The sequence below is a fragment of the Pteropus vampyrus genome, unplaced genomic scaffold (assembly GCF_000151845.1).
Source record: "Pteropus vampyrus isolate Shadow unplaced genomic scaffold, Pvam_2.0 Scaffold448, whole genome shotgun sequence".
NCBI classification, from domain to species: Eukaryota; Metazoa; Chordata; class Mammalia; order Chiroptera; family Pteropodidae; genus Pteropus; species Pteropus vampyrus.
The window spans coordinates 249,363-262,380 of NW_011889229.1; the positions used below are offsets into that span (position 1 = coordinate 249,363).

The 13,018-nt window shown below is 45.8% G+C and overlaps 1 pseudogene; it reads right to left on the bottom strand.

Moving 5' to 3' along the window:
- Positions 1 to 9,698: 9,698 nt before the first annotated feature.
- Positions 9,699 to 9,814, bottom strand: LOC111732365 (annotated as a pseudogene).
- Between the last annotated feature and the right edge of the window lie 3,204 nt (positions 9,815 to 13,018).

Genomic DNA, 13,018 nt, shown 5'->3' on the forward strand with positions numbered 1-13,018 from the left:
TGAGATGACCGCCTGGATTTAAGGCATTTTCCAGGTCTCAAAATTTCACGCGGCACGTGACCAAGTTCTGGTTGTGAACAGCAATGGCGCGTGCAGCTTCTAGAAAGTGTTTCTAAGAAAGGAGCTGTGCCCGCTCCCTCCCTCCCTCCTGCGCTCCTGCAAACGCAGACCAGGCGGCAGGCCAGGGGCCGCCCGACATGGTGGCCAGCGGTGTGGCAGCAGCCGTCTTGGCCCAGGGACGGGTCTGAGTTGCATGGGTCAAGCGAGGCAGCAGGACCGAGGCGGGCAGCGAGGCCCCGTGCCGGGGAGAATTATACTGGCTGAGTGCCTGTCACTTGCAGGTCACCTGAATTCTAACCAGGAGCGCTGACTCCGATGGCAGCAGCATGTAAGATTTCGCGGAGGACCCGATGCTTGAGTGACAGTCGCCCCAGCAAAGTGCCACCCCAGCTCAGTGCTCACGGTGCCACGTCCTGCTGCTGGTCAGACCCCACTGGGACAAGGGTCCCTGTTCCTCGGCTATTAGCTCATTGTATGTTAGTTTCCTGAGGGCGGGGCCTGTGCTTTACACTCCCCCACCCCCACCACACCTGTGCCTCTCCCAGGATATGAATGTTTGAAGGACTTGAATGAGTGAAGAATATGAGCTTTGGGGGGGCGGTCACTGTAATCTCAGCGTGACGTCGAATGTTCTGGCTCTGGGCAGCCCGCCCGTAATCCTGGAAGGAACATTGAAATGAACGGTCCATTGTGTTCTCGTTACGTTTTACTGCAGAACGACTCACCCCCCAATACTCAGTGACAAAAACCATTAACAGCATCCCGGTCCTCATAATTCCACAGCCCGGGCTTCGCTTAGCTGGAAGCTGCTTCTTGTGCTGTCCCCTGGAGCAGAAGTGTCCAAGATGCTGTCTTCACTCGTAGCCGGTGCCTGGGCTGAGGCCTGGAACGGCCTCTCCAAGGCGACCCGACCGGACCGGACCGGACCGCTTCGGCCGGTAGCGTAGGCTCCAAAGCTGATGCTGAGAAAGGGACCCAGCTGAGGAGGGTTCCGCAGCCTCCGCTCACACCGCAGGCCGGAACGAGCCCCGTGGCGAGGCCGAGTCAGCGTGGAGGGGCCCGGGCGAGGGGTGAAAACCAGCACGCGTGCTTCAGTGGCGCCCCGAGTGGCGCTCTGCCACACGCGGTCCATCTTGGCTCCGCTGCCGAAATGCAGAGGCATCGCCAGCGCAAGGACATGAGGCCGACGCCAGAGCGTAGAGTATTTTGGAGCAGACCGAGGACTGAAACTTTATCCCGGAGAGTGGAACAGAGCCACGTGGGTTTGGGGCAAAGGAGTGACAGCATCAGAATGAAGGGGGTGGCATTAGGACAGGAGACCCAGGAGGATTCTGGTCTAAGTGAGAGGAGTTTTGAGCCGGAGCCGGTACATTGGAGAAAGGGAGGTGGTGGGTCAAAGGGAAACGGAAGAGAACGGTTGCCAAGGAGACGGGTCGGGTCTCCGTGGCACCTGGATTGCGGGAGTAGGGATGGAAGCAGTCACCCTGGCGACCAGGATTCAGGTCTTCTAGGCCTCACCGCTTCCTCCTCCCTGGAAAACATTCGCGGTTCCTGTAAAGCCACCTGTGCTTCAGCATCCGCGGCCTGCAGGTTGTTGCGTGAGCTTCTGCCTGCAGAGCTGCTCCTCACTCTCCAGGGAGACCAGTAACTCAGCGTGGCCGAATCCCGGAGAGCTTCCAGATGCCAAGGCGAAGAGCTTGAACGTGGCCCTGAGGGACAGGGTCCAGTTAAGAGTTGGGAAGATCCTTCCAGGGTCATACAAGGCCAGGAGACCAGGGAGGTGGCTGAGAGGTCCTGCGGGGCAAGGCCAGGGAAAGAGGAGGTTGGGATCGAGGAGGTGGACTTGATGCCATTTCCCCTTTTCAGACCCACAAGAAGTTACACAAGGAGCGGCCGGAAGGAAGGCCCCGTCCCTCTCCTGTCTTTGGGTCTGATCACGACAGCTGATACCTCAGCACCTGCCTCATTGCCGGCCCTCGGGTCTGGAGGACATCCCCACGCCAGCCCCTCCAGACCTTCCCTGCGCAGCCGTATCTTCCAGATGAGGAAACAGACCAGAATGTTCAGGATGTGTCTTGTGAGCTCTTGCAAACAGACTAGACCAGAAGTCCACAGATCTCGCAGAAGGAAAATATCTGACTCTGGTGGCTTGAGGTCCTGTGGCCCAGCCAACGAGGGAAGCCAGCCCCACGAGCTAGACGAGGAAAAGCAGGGCATGGCTGGCCGGGAGCATTGTGGGAAATACGGGCCCTGATCCTCAGTCACGATGCAAGATGTAGAAATCCTTGTTAGGCTTTTGAATGAGTTATTGGGGCCAATCCTGACCTGACTTGAGCTGCTCTAGTGACAAAACTTGGCTTAGACTACTATTCAGAGTTTTATCGTCCTAGATGGAGTATAAGTCACAGCAGAAATAATCACGCATTAGAAGTATAGAGAATATTTTGAATTAGTAATTTAAAAACTGTCTATAGAGAATGTCCTGTGTTCTCACAAAATTCTACCAAAACATTTAAAAAAGCAATACCAATTGTTTACAAACTCTTCCAGGAAGTAGAAGCGGAGGAGCACTTTCCAGCTCATTCGGAGGCCAGCATGACCTTGATACCGAAACCATTGAATGAAGGACATCAACAGACCATTATCTTATGGACATAGACGCAAAAATCCTCAACAAAATACTAGCCATCCAAAGCCAGCAACGCAAAAATAATTGTACACCACGACCAAGTAGAATTTATTCTAAGCCTTGAAGGTTAGTTTAACATCAGAAAAATCATTGTAATACACCATACCCATAGAATAAAAATAAAACACGCATGATTATCTCAACCGATGTAGAAAAAGCATTTGACGAAATCCAACACCCTTTTGCAAAATGAACAAAAAAGAACACTCAAAAAACGAGGACTAGAAGGCAACTTCTTTAACTTGATAAAAGGCATCTACGAAAAACCCGCAAGTACTTAATGTTTTATGAAAGACTGAGTACTTTCCACGTAAGATGAGGATCAAGACAAAAACGTTCCTTCACCCTTGCCACCTCTACCCAACATTGTACCGGAAGTTCTACCCAGACTGGTTGGCAAGAAAAAGAAAAGGCATGTAAAGGAAGAAACGAGACTATTTGCAGACGACATGATCTTGTGTACAACAAGTCCACTAAAACAGTTTTTGAGCTAATAATTTCAGCAAGGTTACAGGATACGAGATCCATGTACAAAAAATAATTTGCATTATTGCAGATAATAAGCGTTCGATGAGGATGTGGAGACACTGGAACCCTCATATGCTGCCGGTGGGAATGTGGAGTGTGTACCCACTTTGGAGAACATTCTGGCAGTCCCACGAGTTAGCATTCTGCCCAGCGATTCCACTCCCAGCTATGTACCCAAGAGAATTGAAAGCAAATGGCCACGCGAGAACTTGTACAAATATTTGTAACAGCATTATTTATAATAGCCAAAGTGTGGAAACCACCCAAATGTCCATCAGCTGATGAATAGACAACATATAGTGTATCCACGGAGTGGGTGTGACTCAGACGTAGAGACGAGCAAAGTGTCAGTCCATGCTACAGCAGAGGTGAAGGCCACATGTTGTAGGATCCCATTTGTACGAAGTGGCCAGAACAGACAATATATCGACAAAGTAGACTGGTGTCTGGGCAAGGGGGTGGCGATGGTAAGTGACCTGTTCATGGGTCTGGGGTTTCTTTTGTGGAGGATGAAACGTTCTGGAATGGGTGGAGATATTTGCACAACTTTGTAAATATACTAAAAGCCACTGAATTGTACACTCACATTTATGACATGTGAATTATATCTCAGTGAAAAACAACCACCCCCAAGGCCCGTCCCACCTCCAAAACAGGCGACAGGCCCCGTTCGGCCCACGCACGATAGTTTGCCAACCCGTGATCCAGCTAAGTAGGTGTGTAAATATAAAACAGAATTTTCTTCTCTCCGCAAAATGATATATACTATTCGTTTCAAGTGCTGTTTAGAAGAGGATTTTCTTTCTTTCGATTTTTGTTTGCTTTCGATTTCTAGCTTCATTGAATTATATAATTAGAGAATATATTTGACATTTTAAAATGTTTATACCTGCTGAGACTTACGGGTCCAGTATCTGATCAAATTTTGTAAATCTACGTGTCGTTGAATAGAATGCGTGGTCTGCAGATGCCGGGAGCAACGTTCTACATTCGGTCCAATGATCGAGTTTATTATTCGTTTGTAGGCAGACCTGCTATTAGCCTCAAAATTGATCCTGCTTTTTACAAACTAATACTAAGGAAATTGTGCCCAACTGACGCTTTAACCGTAGCATTGCCTGCTTTCTCTCTCTGTAAACTGTCACTTTATATATTTTGAAGTCATGTTTACGGAGGTGTAAAACGAAGACTTTATACCTTGGCGAATTCAGTCTTTTATCATTGTGAAATACATAACCTTCTTCGGATAGAACAGTAGCCTTTTTCCTTCAAGTCTTTCTTCTCTGCTATCAGGATAGATGCACCAGTTCCCTTCCGATTAGTATGTTTTCCCCATTTTATTTCTTTCAAACTGTCTTCATCCTTAGGGTTTAGATATATCGATTGTCAATGGCATGTTTTAAAAAATCCAGTCTGACGATTTTCGTTTGTGACCGATACTTAGCGCATGATGTTTAGTGCTCAGTAACACGCCCGGGCTTGGGTCTGCCGTTTTCTGCTTTCTCCTTCCCTCCTTCTGCGTTTCTTTTGCTCACCACCTCCTTGGGGATCGACTTAGACGTTTATCCATCTATTTCTCCCTTCTTCCTAGTCTGGAAGCCACAGACAGTTTTTATTCTTTAAATGGTTCCACAGAGAAGCATTTCTCAACCTCGGCACTAACTGAGAGTTTCAGGTGCCTAATTCCTCGGAGGGGCTGCGCTGTAGGAAGTTCGTCAGCATCCCTGGTCTCTACTCACTAGATAGCGGTGACCCCTCCCCACCTCCTCCATGCCCAGAAATGTCCCCAGACATCGTATATTCACACCGCTAGGCGAAATCCCTCCCAGCTGAGAACCACTGCCCTAGATACCAGCATATCAAAGTCTAGCATTAATCAGAACCTTTACCTTCCCCATGCCTGACATAAGAACCTTAGACCCCTGATCCGCGAAGCGCAGTCACTGGAGTGACAGCCGCAGTGTCCCCTGGGGGCCAATTAGAAATGCAGAATGTCTGGCCCCAACCCAGACCCGTTGGATTTTATATTTATACTTCTTTTGTCTTTTATGCTGAAGAATCTTAGTTTTTAGTGGTATTGACAAAATTTTTGTTTTATCTATGTTTTAAGGTAAGTATATAATTTTGTAATATTTATTCTAATGGGGGATACTTGGAAACCACATGTTAAAAATAATTACATAAAATATATAGTATAGCATATAAATAGAATAGACATTATATAATCACATATTCTATGCGTTAGGGAGACAAAGCATTCGGAATACTTCCAAAATCAATAAGAGTCTCACTAATAATCAGTGGACGGAGAGCAGCTTAACATTGTCATTATGGCTTGTCTTCTTTCGAGCAGATTTCTGCCTTCTGTGACCCGAGGTCAGTCGTGTGTCCCTTTCACCCACCTGAGAGGCTCTTGCAGCCTGGGGAGACCCGGCAGGGGCCGCGGCCTCAGGGTGCCATCCTTCGAGTTCTCCAGTTCTCCTTCCCCACTAGTGGGTAACCCAGTTCCTATGAGCTGGCAGTTGGGAGCATCCGATAAAGAGACGACTCAGCTTTGTTATTAAGCTCGTTGTTAAGAGCGGTCACGGTCAGGTGCGCCACAGGCCTCGTTTGCTCCCCAAGCCTGGCCTTTTCTGAAGGAGCTGGTTTACTGCCCCAGGCCCTCGATCCTGGAGCGAGGCCAGCCTGAGCAGACGGCTAGCCCGGCTGAGCCCTGTTGGCCCGTTTCTCTTCCCCTGCAGCCTCGGTTCCGTCTAGTGCAGAAACTGGACTGCACAGCAGGAGGGGAGCCGGGGGTGGGCGAGCAAAGCATCATCTGTACCTGCAGCCGCTCCCTAGCACGGGCATCACCGCCTCAGCTCCGCTTCAGATCCTCAGGCGTTAGATGCTCATAGGAGCACCGGCCCCTGGTGCTGCAAAGGTTGGGGATCCCATTTCTTTCTTTATTCATCCGGTGATTGACACTTAGGTTGTGCCCATGTCTCGGCTCTCGTGAATGATGCTGAAATGAATGTGGCGGTGGACGTCTCTCACGAAACAGTGATTTTGTTTCTGAAGGAAGCAATTGTTTAAAAAGTACTTCATTTCACCGTGACTGGTCGTGGTAACCCTAGAGGTCCAACCTCTGGGGAGTCCTGGCTTGTCATTTCATGGTAGAGGAAGACACAGACTATGGGCATATTGGGCGCCTCTGGCAGTGCTTGCTCAGCTTTCCTGAGAAATCCAGAAGGCAAGAGGCCACCAGAAACAGACTCTGACGCCAGAGGACTGGGAAGTAACTTAGCCCCAGGATTTATAAGGACAGAGGACGTGTGACTCTTTCGCATGAGTCAGAAGTGGGACTGTATTGGGAAGAGCTCTTGTGGGCTGGTCTTCTATTCTGTCCAAGGTCCCCACCTGCAGAGTGCAACTAGCAGTGGCTCATCTGTCTTAAAATCTCTGTCCCTCATTGGCTTGAAATTTCTCTGACCCATTGTCCACCTGTCACCTGCTCAGGGCCACTCCCCAGCCTATTCCCCTTTGGGCAGGTGCAGGCACAGGGAGGTCTTGGCGAAGTGACTAGAGAAGGTAGAAGAAGTTAGGGACTTTTGTCCCTCTCCTGCTTTGCCTCAGGTGACATCTGAATTAGGGCTGTGTCTTTGCTCAGATGATGGCCCTGACTGCTGGGCTATCCAGGAATGTCACCTCCTCCCCACTGTCCCTCTAGTAAATGAGGACATGTCAAATTTCTGTTACAAAAGACTCTGCCATATTTTGTTTTGGAAAGATTCACTTTGGAAAGATTTTATTCTCAATTTTGCTGTGAACCGAACGCTGCTCTAAGAGAGTCTTTAAATTATTAAACTGCAGTGGAATGTGGAGGATGAAACGCTTATTCGAGACAACATTTAAAAAATGTCAAAGCTTTTAAAAAATATCGACACATAGATAGGCTTTTGAAAAATGTACCTTAATCAATGCACTTTAAAGATGTGAGAAAATTAAGTGGGGTGGCTGACGACAATCTGGGGCACCACGATTCATAAAACCCCTGCACACACACACACACACGCACACGCACACATACACACAGTCACACAAACGCATGCAGACAGCAAAGAAAAATCTCATCTACGAATTCGGTGATTATCTGCTTTATTACTGAACATCTAGCGTGACTTCCATGTGTGCCACCAACTATGCGTTTTGGGCATCACTGTCAAAGACCTTTGTCCATTTCCGTCACAAATTGCTATTCCAGTCCTCCATTCCTGCTCTTTTGCAAAGAAAGCTGTGATGTAAACGCCTTCGGGCTCCGAGTCTCTTGGGGGCAGAGGCTCCTCTCAGGTGTAGACAGACGGCCGTACCTCAACGGCCCTGTTATTCCACGTGGCCCATGGAGGGGGTGCAAGGACCTAGGGACTTAGGGCAGTCTGGGGGAATAGTTGAGGGCAGGTCCCTCACACAACCCTGGGGCCACCAGGTGATTTCCACCTGTGCTTGGACACATACCAGGCCGTGATATGGCCATGCCCATTACAGGACAAACTCCACCCCTCGGGGTTTAACTCTGAAGATGAAATTAGTTTGCCTCCCATATCATTAGGGAAATCTAAAGCAGCCAAGGTCTGGGCGACTCCTTCGAGAGGACGACTAAAGAGCTGATTATTATTAGACTAAGATTATAATGTTCCTTTTATTCTCATATGACATTTGTTTTTATTATTGTTATTTTTTAACTCTGCTTGGTGTCATAATCCCCAGTGACCATATCGAAATGCGCCTGAGCCTTGTCATCCTGGAAAACAGCAATGTTTAAGGAGTTCCCCCAAGGCTTTGTGTCTGAGGAAGCAGAACTACCTTTTCTTTCTTTTTTTTTCTTTCTTAAAATTTCTTATTTGTTTATTTTATTGAGGTATAATTGATCTACAATACTATATTAGTTTCAGGCGTGCCATATAACGATTCGATATTTCCGTCTATGGCAAACTGATCATGACGATAAGTCTCCTTAAGACCTGTCACCACACAGTTAACAGAATTTTTTTCCTTAGGATGAAAACCTTTAAGATCTGTTGTCTTAGCAACTTTTAAATATGCAACTTTCAAATTATTATAATTAACTATAGTTGCCATGCTGTACACTACATCCCCGTGACTCATGTGGATTTTTCTTTTTTTTAAAATAAGAGTTTATTTAAGCCCAACTGATGACCTGCTGGGGAGCAAGATCTCATTTGCTCCTGATTTGTCTATTTTATAACTGGACGTTTGTACCTTTTAACTCTTCACCAGTTTCACCCTCCCCCACACCCTATTCCCTCTGGCAGCTACCAGTCCGCTCTCAACGTGTCTATGAGTTTGCGTTTGGATATTTTTGTTTTTGTTTTCATTTTTTGGGTTGTTTGTTTGTTTGTTTGTTTGTTTAGATTCCTCATATAAATGAGATCCTGTGGTATTTGTCTTTCTCTCTCTGACTTACTTCACTTACCATAATGCCCTCAGGGTTCATGCATGTTATTGCAAACCACAGGATTTGCTTCTTTTTAATGGCTCAATAGTATCCCATTGCAGAACCGCTCTTATAAGACTCAGGTTGGACTGGGGGATAGCCCCGCTTACCTGGAACAAAGCCAGGCCCAAACCCTACAAATTCCCATTTTTTTTTGTCCTATAAATCATTAGCTGAACTATTCATCCTCACAGATCAATGGGAATAAAATGCTTGTCACGTGGCTGAACAGAAACTGTCCACCTGGCGCTAGCCGAGCCAAATACTAAACACAGAGGATTACCGTGGAGAAGGATCGACTGTTTTATTACGAACGGTTCCACCCCAGAGGGTGGGAAGAATGGTCAAAAGCACGAGTCTTCTGTGATGTACAGACCGGGGATTTTACAGAGCAAAACTCAGAGTCCTCGTGAACAAAGGTTTGGAAGGTCATGGTTCTTGCCAACCCGTCAGGAGTGAGGCAAGGGCAGTAAATCCTTCTCGGGGGTCTTGAGATTGGCCACGGTGTCCTTCACTCTGATTCCATGAGGTCATCCTCTGTAGGCCTCAAGAGCTGAAACCTGAGACCATGACGTTATCTTCACCTTAACAGAAACCCATACTTGAGGCCCTCAGTCAAAGGTATGGCCATTGTTTCTGGCTGCCTCAGGGGGTTGATGACTAGTGAGGGAAAGGGCCCAGCCTTAGGTCGCTGGGAAGAACCTGGATAGTGCTGGTGCGCATATCATGTCAAAATCACACGGGAGCCTAGGTTTCCTTTGTTCCCTTGCTTTGTGGACTGAAAAACATCTTAACAATGCACGTTACTAGGTCATCTTGATGGACAGGGGGAGAAGCTATACACCTTGTGACTCTTACTCATTACCGTGCCATTATTATTTCTGCTGTCTAATAGGTCCTAGGCTAAGCAATTATTATTATTATTATTTGTGCCTACAGCACCTGGTCTTCCTAGGTGGTCTCCCATCCAAGTACTAACCAAGCCCGACCCTGCTTAGCTTCCGAGATCAGATATCAGGCTTGTTGAGGGTGACATGGCCGTAGAGCATGGACCGTGGCTCCACTGAGTCGCAAACCCAGGACCTTCTGTGTGTAAAGCAGACGTGCTCCCCGCTACGCTATGGAACCACATCCTAAGAACTTTCTATAAAGGTTAACAGGGTGCCAGGTGACTTCCTTCTTGTAGTTGTTAGTCCAAACTAGCATACAATCCGTTTTTTTTTTTAAATCGAAGCTATTTTCTGATGAGTCTTAACTCTTCCACTTCAGTCACATGACTTAATCAAACTTTCGTTAATCTCTCCTTCTTAGGTCCCTGAACTGAGGCACATCCTAGAGCAGTGTAACTAGGAGAAACTTCTCCTAAAACCAGGCAACTACGGAGAAAAACATTTCTCTGTCAACTGTAGGTCTCGCTACTTGCTCATTCATTCCCCCACCCTGCTCTTTCTAGACCCCTCCCTGTAAAAGTCAAGCCCTTTTCTGTCTGATCTGTGAGATCCTCACAGATCTCGTGCTCAGAGCATTCTCTCTAGGGTAATAATCTTTTGTCTAGAATCTTTTCCAAAGACTAGCTTGCCTTTGTTTTATCTGATAGTGGGAAACATTACCTATTCTGACAGGAAGCAGAGTTTGCCACCTCAAAATATGCCTTTTGGCTTATTGGTTTTAAGCTAGGTATTAAGGAACAAAAGATTCAGAGAGAACTTCAAACCCTCCCCCTTTTACCTGCCTAAAGGAATTTAGATCGAAGAGCCTGAGAAGGGAGATAGCATCAGAAATATCTGTAGTTTAATATAAACTAGTGTGTGGTAGAAGGGAACTTGGCAAGGCCCATTTGTTCAGAGTCCTCTGTCCCATTCTTAAAGGTGATCCAGCCAACATTTATTTCCCAAACGTTTAGGTTCCCAACTCCGTGTGAATCGCTTTCCTGCACTTCGAGGTCCCCAAACCACACACTCCCCTTTCTTTTTAGTTCTAGAATGGCTTATAAACCTCAACCGCCCAATGCCTCTTTGAGTCACCTAGCTCATGGCCCCCATGAGAATTAACATCCCTAATAAACCTGTTAATTTTCTCCTGTTAATCTGTCTCTTCTCAATGTGATTATTAGCTCAGCCAGAACTTAGAAGGTGGGAAGGAAATTATTTTTTTAAGACCCCACAGTTCCATGCGTGCTTAAAATGTGTATAGTCTCTGTTTTCGTGAAAGAGTTGAATTCATTAGTCAGACATGTTTTTGTTTTGCAAATTTTTGAAGTCTTTAATAATTTTGAAGTCTTTAATAATTTGCATCTGTTTATAATGATATTACAAGGAGACGTGTCAAGAAAACTTCTTGTGATTGAGGAAATGTCTTTTTTTCTTGTGAATATGTTCATTTCACTCCCCTGTAAATTTTACAAGAAACAAAACTCCCCATAAACAAAATGCGTCATGACTGTCACCTGTAATTGGCTTCTCCACAACTACTCTGAGTTTGATGAAAACTTCTACCAGCCACTTGTTTACTTGCTTGTGAACATGGGAGTTCATCCTGAAATCTCTTTCATGACAACATGGCAGGTTGGCAGTATTATATTATACTGTATAATCTACATAATCTACCTTCTAAAGATCCCCAAATCTATCCCCAACACTTTTATTTACTTATTTATTTATTTTTGAAGAAAACGTGCAGAAAGCAAAAGCATAGAATGATTCCATAGTAGGATTGGATTAGCTTTCAGTTACATCAAGGCGACTGGTAGAGAATTAAATCTGAGGACGCATATTATAAATGTAACCGAGTTAAGAAATCTATCAGAGTGATTCCTTACTTTCACTTCCTGAAAGAATCTTTTGCAGCGTCAAAAGCTACATTTACAATAAGGATGAAAAAATCTATTGATAACAAAATATCACAGTGTAAGTACTAGAAAAAAAAACTGTTACAAATGTAATGAATTTGGAAGGACTTTAGACAGGAGGAACTTCCACTATTCATCAGCAATTCGTAACAGGGAAGATCTTAAAATTATAACAAATGGGGCAATGTAGTTAATGAAGACTCAAACATTGTTAAACATCAGTAAATAAACCCCAACGAGAAATCTAAAAAGTATAATGTATATTGTTGATGTGAGAACTTCCAAACCTGTAGAGTTTTTGTAAACATTTACGCGCTAAGAAGAGGCGACACTTGGAAGCATGATCTCAGTAGGTTGAGCTGAACGCTTTCCAGAACAACTGCAGTTTCTTTTAATGCATTTTGAGATTAAGGAGGGAGTAAGAGGAAGGTGACAGGGTGAGAGGAAGCAACACAAAGATAGGATTACAGGAGAGTTAAGAGGATGGACTCTCTTGAGCAGTCTCTAAGGGAGTGTTTCAAAGGTTGAGTTAACCTAGATGCACAGAAACAATGAACAGAGCTTAGTTAAGGCAGAGATAAGCCTTTGAGTAAAAGAGCTGGATGCCTGGGGCGTGACTACGCACCCCGTCCTGCCCAGGTAGGAATTTATGATCAAGTCACTCTGTGTTTACTTTTCATAGGACGCCTTTTTCATCAACAGCGTTTATATCATGCATACGTGTCAGAACACCAGTAAAGAAACAACAGCTAAAATGTGACTATTTATGTGGAAAGTGCTCTTTGTAGTTACTCCTGCATACATGTAAAGCGACTTTGAAATTAGATTTAGAAATGTTTGCCAAATGAATTGTGAATCACAAGTTTATGTGAAAGGCTTTTGAGTGTATTATTCGCCTCGATTGTGGAATAAAAAGTATAAAGAACAGAGCAATTTAAATCGATTTCTTCATAGTTTTTCTTGAACGAATGTCTCGTTACCTACGGTAGATTTTTGACTTTCATATTCAAGTGTGCGTCCGAGGCAGGAGTTACACTAGGAGACTTCCCCATAGCAGACAAGATGAAAAATAGCCTGACTTAACTCTCGACCTGACACAACAGCGAGGCAACAACAGTTAAATTCCCCAACACAGGCAGGGGTAGAAGGACAGCTAGTGTGACCTAGAATTTTCCTCTACTTCATTATCATGATCATTATCATGAATTCGCATTGCGATTCCGCCCGCCCTACGGGCAAGCGGAGGACATTACGGTTTATCCATGCTCAGGGAGAAGGGGTTATGTAAGAAACCGATCTGTCGGTGACAAGGGGCGGACTGGGGGCCCTGCAGGCCGAAAGAGCCCGAAACAGGAGGCTCCGGGAGGGTGATCGGTCTCGTCAGCCTACTCTCCCGTCTGAG